We start from the raw sequence: 9,857 nt of genomic DNA on the forward strand, positions 1-9,857 counted from the left end.
ATAGCTGAGTAGTACTCCATTGTGTAGAGGTACCACAATTTCTGTCCGGAAATTGAACATGGTTCTACCGGAGGACCCAGCTATTCCACTCCTGGGCATATACCCAGAAGATGCTCCAACATGTATAAGGACACATGCTCCACCATGTTCAAAGCAGCCTTATTTATAATAGCCAGAAACTGGAAACAACCCAGATGTCCCTCAACAGAGGAATGGATACAGAAATTGTGGTACATCCACACAATGTCATAGTCTTTTAAGATAGTGATAGCAGACTTTGACAACTGGGCGCTTCAAATAGCACTTTTCCCCTTGCTTACTGGTGACTACCACCCTCTGGGGGACACCCCTGGTGTGTCTGTCTAGACATTTCTCCTCCTCTTCTAAGAACTCTGGTGAATCTGTAAAAAATTACCTCATCTAAACTTAATATTGTTCTTCAGGACCTGGGTTCCATGAGATGTAGAGAAGGTATGTTCTTTTGTGTTTAGGAGAAATGTTCTATAAATATCTGTTAGATCCATTTTGTTTATAATGTCAGTTAGCTCCAACATTTCAATGTTTAGTTTTGTCTAAATGATCTTTCTACTAGTGAGAGTTTGGTTCTGAAATCTTCCACTATCAATGCGGGAGGGTCAGTGTGTGATTTAAGCTGTAAAAGTATTTATTTTATGAACCTTGTATTTGAGGCACAGATGTTAAGAACTGGAACATCCTCTTGATGGATTTTTGCTTTGATGATATGGAGTCATTTTCTATATCATCTTCTGATTGTTTTTCCTATCTCTTGTGGTTTGTTTTGGTTTGAAATCATTTCATCAAAGACTAAAATGGCTTCACCAGCTTGCTTCTTGGGTCAGTTTGCTTGGAATGTTTTTCTTTCATTTACCAAGCAATGTGGTCTGTCCTTGATGTTAAGGTGTATTTCTCAGATATGACAAAAGGATGGATCCTGGTTTTGGACTCATTATGCTAATTTGTGTATTCTTATTGGAGATTTGAGATCATTGATGTGAAATATCAATAAGTGATGTGTATTGAATCTTGTTATTTTGTTGTTGTTGTTGCTAGTGCTGGTGGCGGTGCTGGTGGTGGTGCTGGTGCTGGCGATGGTAGTGGTAGTGGTGATAGGTGTGTGTGTTTCTCATCTTGTCTGGGACTATTTATTCCTCATATATTCTTGAGGAATGGTTAACCTTCTTTGGATTGGAGATTTCCTTTTAGCACCTTCTATAGGGCTGGATTTGCAGGTAGATATTGCTGAAATTTGATTTTATCATGGAATGTCTTATTTCCTGCACCTATTGTGATTAAAAGTTTGCTGTATATAGTGATCTATGCTGGTATGCGTGGTTTCTTAGAGTCTGTAGAGCATCTGTCTGTTCAGGTCCAGCTCTTAAGGTCTCCATTGTGAAGTCAAGCTTTATTTTAATGAGTCTGCCTCTATATGTTACTTGATCTTTTTCTCTGAAGCTTTTAATATTTTTTTTCTTTGTTCAGTAAGTTTAGTGTTTTGATTATGTGCCAAGGGGATTTTCTTTTCTGAGCCAACATATTTGGTGTTCTGTATGCCTCCAGTACCTTGATAAGTATCTCCCTTTTGAACTTAGAGAATTTTTCTTCTATGATTTTATTGAAAACATATTCTGTGCCTTTGATCTGGGTTTCTTATCCTTCCTCTGTTCCTATTATTGTTAGATTTAATCTTTTCATGGTGTCCCAGATTTCCTGGATATTTAATGCCAGGACTTTTTAAAGACTTAACATCGTTTTTGGTCAAGTTATCCTGGCCTTCTATTGTGTTTTCAATACCTGGTACTCTCTTACATCTTTTGTGTTCTGCTATTGAAAGTTGTCTCTCGGGCTGGAGAGATGACTCAGTGGTTAAGAGCATTGACTATTCTTCCAAAGGCCCTGAGTTCAAATTCCAGCAACCACATGTTGGCCCACAACCATCCGTAATGAGATCTGACACCCTCTTCTGGTGTGTCTGAAGATAGCTACAGTGTACTTATTTATAATAATAAATAAATCTTTAAAAAAAAAAGAAAGAAAGTTGTCTCTGAGGTTCTGGTTCAAGTTCCTAAATTTTGCATTTCCAGATTTACTTATTGATTCTATTTCCACTTTCATGTCTTGAACTGTTTTATTCATTTCCTTCCATTGTTTGTGTTTTTATAGGCTTCTTTAAGAGATTTATTAATTTCCTCTTTAAGGACCTGTATCCTATTCATAAAGGTTATTTTATGGTCTTGCATTTCAGCATTGCTACAAACTTCAGTGCCTACTCTGATAGGGTTGCTAGGCTCTAGTAGAAACATATTATCCTGGTTGATATTGAATGTGTTTTTACAATTGTGTCTAGGCATCTAGGTCTGAAAAAGATTGTAATTTTAGGTGCTAATATCCAGATATCCTTGTCTTTGTTGTGTGGGTGTTCTGTTCTTGGTTTCTATTGCCCAGTCTGGTTCTTAGGAGAATATAGTGGCTGTGTATTGCCTACTAGAAATTTCCAGGATACTGATAAGGTGCTGTGACTTGGGGTTATGGATAAAACATCTTTCTAGACTTGGGGATCTGACACTTAAGAATGAGAATGGGCTGAAGTTGGGGTAGCTTCTTAGGGAAGTTCAAAGGAATGAGGAAGGCAGGCATTCCACCAGAATTTGCTTAGACCCCTTGGAATGAGGGCAGGTGAGAGCTCACAGCACAAGGTCTGCTAAAGAACTGGATATGAGACTTAAGAATTGAATATGAAGGAAAGAAGGGAGAGTTAAGATATGAAGTTCACCTACCTGATCTACTGAACGACCTGCCTTTCTGGCAGGCTTGGCTACTGGGTTCCCAGGGAGTGTCTGTTTTAGTTAGTAGCTGGGATAACAGGGTGAGTGGGCAGGAAATTTGGAGGAGAATATCTGCATGATTGATTGGATGAGGGCAGAGAGGAGGGGGAGGTTGCAGCATGTGATATGCTCCAGATTTAGGGGATTGGATTTGAATGAGAAAATGGATAGATGAAAATCCACAGTTAGCCTCCTGCTTCCCTGGTTGTAATTGTGTGTGTGTTCTCAAAGAATGCCTATTGGAGTTGAGTACTGGGATAAAGAATTAAATGAGGATGCTTACTGGATAGCAGGGAAAAAAGCCCATAATACTCTTGATACACCTTACAGACCATATGAAGCTCAAGAAGGAAGACCAAAGTGTGGATGCTTCAGTCCTTCTTAGAAGGGGGAACAAAATAATCACGGGGAGGTAAAAGGTAGGAGGGACTTGGGAGGAAGAGAGGAGGGAGGAAAGAAAAGGGGAACAGGATCAGGAGTGGGAGGAGACAAGGAAGATGTACAGGGGGTCAGGAAATTGAACACAGGTGTGTAGCAATGGAGGATGGGGAACTGGGGGTAGCCAACAGAAAGTCCCAGACCCCAGGAAAGTAAGGGGTTCCCAGGACCCCACAGGGATGACATTAGCTGAAATACCCAACAAAGGGCAGAGAGAACCTGTGGAGACCATATCCAGAAATTAGGCATGGCTCCCCATTTGAGGGATGGGGCTACTTATTCTTTTCAAAATTTTAACCCAGAATTGTTCCTATCTAAAGGAAATACATTGACAAAGAGTGGAGCAGAGATTGAAGGAAAGGCCATCCAGAGACTGCCCCACCCATATGCAGCCACCAAACTCAGACACTATTGCTGGTGCCAAGAAGTGCTTGCTGACAAGAGCCTGATATGGTTATCTCCTGAGAAACTATGGAGAAACTATGCCAGAGCTTGACAAATGCAGAGGTGGATGCTGGCAGCCAACCATTGGACTAAGCACAGGGACTCCTCCTGTGCAGGAGTTAGGGGAAGGACTGAATGAGCTGAAGGGGTTTGCAACTCCACAGCAAGAACAACAATATCAACCAACCAAACCCCCTACCCCCTAGAGCTCCCAAGGACTAAATCACCAACCAAAGAGGGACCCATGGCTCCAGCTGCATATGTAGCAGAGGATGGCTTTCTCTGGCATCAATGGGGAGGGAGGCCCTTGATGAAGGTTCGATGCCCCAGTGTAGGGGAATGCTAGGACAGGGAGGCAGGGATGGGTGGGTGGGGAAGCACCCTCATAGAAGCAGGGTGAAGGGAGTGACATAGGGGTTTTCAGAGGAGGAGGATAACATTTGAAATATAAATAAATAAAATAACCAATAAAAAAATTTAAAAAGATAATTAAGTGAGGGGAAGGAAGTTTGAAGGGAAGAGCTGTGTGATCCACTGGAAGTGGGGCCAGGGGAGAAGGGAACCCTTAACAGGTGACCTGTTGCTGAATTGGGGAGTAGTAGGGAGAGATGAAGATCTGCCCACCTACTTCTCTGGCTGACAGCTTCTTGCATTTTTTAAATGTGATTTATTTTATTTTATTTTATTTCATGCTAAGATCAGGAATAAAGGAAACCACAATAACTTACCTTGTTGCATACACTCTTGTTTTTCTCCTTGTCTGTAGTAGTTTGAATGAGAATAGAACCCATAGGCTCATATATTTGACTGTTTAGCTCTCAGTTGGTATCCTCTGCAGGAAATATTAGGAGGTGTGGACTTGTCTGGGGATGGGCTTTGAGCTTTAAAGCCTATGCCAGACACAGTTTCACTCTGTCCCTTGTCTGAGGATAAGATTGTAATCTAATTGCTGAGCCACTGCTTCAGTACCATGCCTGTCTGCCTTATGCCACGCTTCCTTATATAAGACGTATGTATATATGAAATTAAGCTTACACACTTACAGAGGTTGAGAAGTTCCAAGCACAACAGCTACTAAGCTTGAAAGAAACTCTGGAGAGCAAAGAGTCTAAGATGTTTAGTAAAAAAAAAAAAAAAAAAAAAAAAAAAATTATTTCCTTGTTTGCTTTTGTTAGATTCACACATTCAGTGAGTTGGAAGAGGTCCACTCAAACTGGTCCTGGGTCTAATTTACTTGTCTACCAATCCAAATATACTTCTCATCCAATTGTGCTCTCACAGATTCCAGCACTACTTTTTCTTGTGACTAATTTCTCCATCACATTTGTATTCAAATTTAAAATTTTCAAATGTTTACAAAGAGTATCTCCACATTTTGTTCAGTTCAAAAATATTTAATAATCTATTTATTTATTTATTTATTTTTAGTTTAGATCTGTGAGTGTCTCCCTGCATGTGAATCTATGCACATGTGTGTGCAGAACCCATGGAAGCCAGAAGACATCAATAAATCACCAGATGAATATGCGTCTCCCTCAGTGTGCTGGGAACTGAATCTGGATCCTCTGCAAGAAATGTTTTTGTTTGTTTGTTTTTCACCATTCCAGCACTTAAGGCATATTCCTTATGACATTATTTTCATGTTTCTTGTACAGATATTTTTCCGGTCTTATTCATGGATATGATTCTTGTATTCAATATGTGATCTATCACATAATGTAACCTGCTATTGCTAGATCTTATATCAATAATATTTGTTAAAAGAATGAGAGCAAATGCATGTTTCACTCTTCTCCAGTTTCCAGTACCAACACCTAGTTCTGGTAAAATATATTAATGGTAAGCTGCGATGCTGTTCTTGTTGTGATTTATAGATCTGAGAAAATGAAGGAAAAGTAATCTAAGAACTGTATAAAAATAGCCCAGTTCTTTCTAGTGGAATTATCAATTTTCCTTTGCCTGGTATGAACAAAAATGTTTTTAAAAAGCAAGATAGCCTATGCCTATTTCAGGATCTTTCCTATTTCTCATTGAACTCCTAGGCCAATGTGTACAATAAAACCAAAGAAAAGTCCAATTATGAATGTGGTAAGCCTGGTAATAGATGAAAACAATCTTCCTCAAATAGTTATATACTAGGTCAGCAGGAGCTAACAGAAGTCACAGAAGTATACATGTGTGAGATTAATCTTTAAAAACTGGCATTCAAGAGGGCAAGTGTGTATGTTGAATAATGGAATGATTCCTAATGAGATCATGCTTGCAGAATACTAGGTTTAATACTCTTGCAAAGGGCCCTAGAAGACAGTGCATATTTCCTATTAGGATGATACCTAAAAGTAAGAAATAACCAATGACTTGTGCTAATTAAGGCTGAAGTAGCAGATGCTGCTGTTTTAAAATAAATGTGCATGTGTTCAAGGTGCAGAGAACTTAGTGTACTGAAGGAGAATGCATAAAAGACTAGAAGGTGTAGCAGATAATTATGAACTGCATAAAGACAGATAACATGCAGAATTTATGAAGCCTATGAAGTATACTGTTAGAGTACACTTAAATTACTATTATTAGAGCCATTGACTTTTTTCTATATAGCAGATGACAATATGAGCAAATACAAGAGAATTGTGTGCGCTGGTAGAGGTAAAGATGGATCCTGAAGTAACAGAGGCTACTTGGTGGGGTTAGCTGGCTGCAGTCAGTCATGTGCTTGGGTCAAATTTTATATTGAATGGCAAAGATGCTACTCAATTTAGAGGATCAAGAATAAGTATTTGGAGATGATTTTGAATTTGATGGTAATTTCTCCAAAAATTATCTTCTTTGCCTCAAATACTATATTTTAGCAAGGTTTTGTAGCTCAGATCTCTTCTGTGTAAAGATTAATGAAGTGTGAAACCTCTGAGAAGTGACACAGCAAGCAGGACAACCATGCTTAGCTAAATAGAAAATTCCACTCATCCATAGAGAAAATCCTATTCATCCCCAAGAACTGTGGGTATTTTAAGTGTAATTTTTCACTAAAAGAAGGTGAACACACAGATATTTTAAGATCTAGTAGAAAAAAATACCTGAGTTATCACTAATACCCAGTGCCCAAAACATCAGTATGGGTCCCTGCTCACGGTGGTCTACGTGTTGTAGGATTGAAGTATAGTCATCATCAAGATCCAGTCATCATAGTTCCATGAGGTATGTGAACTTATTCAAAGATCACCCAAGATTCTGTAATATACACACAGAAAAGAGTTAATTGGTACTTAGAAAAACACTAACATTGTTGTGTGTGCGTGTGTTACATTTTACCATATTTGTAAAAGCTTTCAACAAACATCTAGAATCTCTCTCTCTCTCTCTAGATTATAACATGAAGACTAACATTTTACTCATAGGGATGACAAACTCTTACACAGCTAAGGAGTTCAAAGGTGGTGGTTTCTATCATACTTCTATTTAATTTTTTCAGCTTATTCCACATGAAAATCCAGAAGGAGCTACAAAAATGACAACCACCATTTAACAAAATAGAAATTCCCACAGTATCTACTCTACAGAATATTCTCTAGTTCTTCCAGAAGAGGTTAATATGGCCTTGCTTTTAAAATGATAACAGGAACACTCACATTGACAAGAGATTGTTCGTAAAGCCTTTAGTCTGTGAAATCTGCCACCAACCTGGCTCTTTCCCTAATTAACAATGTACAAAATGTGCCCTTCAACACAAGAGAAACAAGCCTCACCACATACAGGACGATGTCAGGATCACTCCAGTGACAAACTGCATTACAACTAACATGAGAAAACGTCCTTCAACCATGAAGAGAACAGCTTGAGGTCAAGGATGTCTGTCCTCAGTGGAAGAAGATGTGGCTAATTCTGTAGAGACTTGATTCCCCAGAAAATGGGGAAGTCTGGGAGGGGGCACCATCTCAGAGGTGATGAAGAAGAGTGAGTGATAGGGTGAAGAACTCAGGGAGGAGGGACCGGGAGGGGGAAACACTTAGCATATAAACAAATAAAATAATTTTTAAAAAGAGAAAAAAAACATGAAAAGATGAAAGAGAGAAAGAGAGAGAGGAAGAAAGGAAGAAAGGAAGGGAGAAAGAAAGAGAGAAGGAAAGAAAGGAAGAAAGAAAGAGAGAGAGAGAAAGGGAGGAAGGAAGAAAGAAAAGAAAGAACAAAAGAAAGAACAAAAGAAGGAAAGAAAGAAAGAGGCATCAGTAAGACTATTAGATCCCATGTCTCTGGAAAAACCCAGCATACCTGCCTACAGTTGTGTCTGCTGGGGGGCAGCCTGAAATTCCCCACAGCAGTGTTAACCTCATTTACTTTTACTCTTTTTCTTTAAGACTAAACATTTTCCTGAAAGCTCATACTCCATCTTAGTGTTTATTCCCACAATCACCAGGACATATCCCCTTGCATCCATTTTGATACCAGATACACAGCATGCAGCTATTGGTTATGGTAAATGAGTTCTTGGACAGTCATATCCAAAGGAACTAAATCAGTTTACAGTTTTACAGAAAGTGCAATGGCTCGACTGCTCACAGAAGCCAATGGGGAGGAGCTTTTTGTGGAGTTGATTATTCCTCTCTGGTAGATGCTGGCTAGTGAGGATGAACATGTGATACAAGTGTTCACAATTGTGCGCATCCTTTTATCACCAAGAAAATGCCTTAAGCCCACATCTGTCATTGGCCTGTGTTCTCCAGACAATTCTGCAGTGTTCACTTATACTTCTTATCATACCTCCTTAGGCACCTCACACTCAGCTTGCCAGAGAAAGCCACTTCTTTGCTCACTGGTATCACTGCTTCTCCTTTGTATCTTACCCAACAATGAATACTGGTGTCTTCCTATTGCTTTCCTGTTTAGAATTACTCTTAGGTCCGCTTGCAAGAAATAATAATTCTTAATAGATATATTAAAAAAAACATAGAGGACTGGAGAGATGGTCAAAGTATAAGAGCCCTGGTTCAATTCTCAGCACACACATGCTAGCTCACAACTGCCTGTAACTCCAGTTCCAGGGTGTGTGATGTGTTTTTCTTACTTCCACAGGCTACAGGCCTGCATATGGTACATGGAAACACAAACAGGTCAAATAACAAACACACAAAAATTTATAATTAAAAAACTAAAAACCCCATTGGTTAAAAATCAAAAATTTGGAAGTCACCAGCCTCTTTCTGATTGAATTTAAGGCCAGCTTCACAAGACAAAATCCATGCCTAGCTGCGCCAAGAACCCAAGGCCTTTTTTTTTTATTAGATATTTTTTTTATTTACATGTCATATGATTTCTCCTTTCCCAGTTTCCCCTCCAAAACAAAAAACAAAACAAAACAAAACAAAAAACAAAACAAAAAACCCAAAAAACAACAAGAACAAACCCCTGTTGCCTCCCCCCTCCCCCTGCTTGCCACCCCACCCTCTCCCACTTATTGGCTCTGGCATTCCCCTACACTGGGGCACAGAACCTTCACAGGGCCAAGGGCCTCTCCTCCCATTGATGATCTACTTTGCAATCCTCTACTATACACATGCTGCCAGAACAATCAAGAAGAACAACCCACAAAACAAAAGAAACTCAAGAAGAAGGAAGACCAAAATGTGGACATTTCATTCCTTCTTAAAAGGGAGAACAATATACCCACAGAAGGAATTGCAGAGACTAACTATGGAGCAGAGACTGAAGGAAGGACAAGCCAGCCTGATAAAGTTGTCTCCTGAGAGACTCTGACAGTACCTGACTAATACAGAAGTAGAGGCTCACAGCCATCCATTGAACTGAGTACAAGGTCCCCAGTGAAGGAGTTAGAGAAAGGACCAAAGGAGCTGAAGGGTTTGCAGCCCCTTAGGATGAACAACAATATGAACTAACTAGTACCCTCAGAGCTCCCAGGGACTCCACCACCAACCAAGGAATATACATGGTGGGACTGAACCCAAGGCTTTTAAGGTTGCAGGCCTGAAAAGAAAATTGGGTGCTTCTGTTGTATTAAATAGACCTAACATTAAGCTGACTCTTTATGATTTAGCATTATACCCAGATATTAGAGCATCCCTCAGACCTCGGCAGAGAAAATAACTTTTGAAAAAGACATTGATTAACACAGAGACTTACAAA

Source organism: Mastomys coucha, unplaced genomic scaffold, assembly GCF_008632895.1.
Source record: "Mastomys coucha isolate ucsf_1 unplaced genomic scaffold, UCSF_Mcou_1 pScaffold22, whole genome shotgun sequence".
NCBI lineage: Eukaryota > Metazoa > Chordata > Mammalia > Rodentia > Muridae > Mastomys > Mastomys coucha.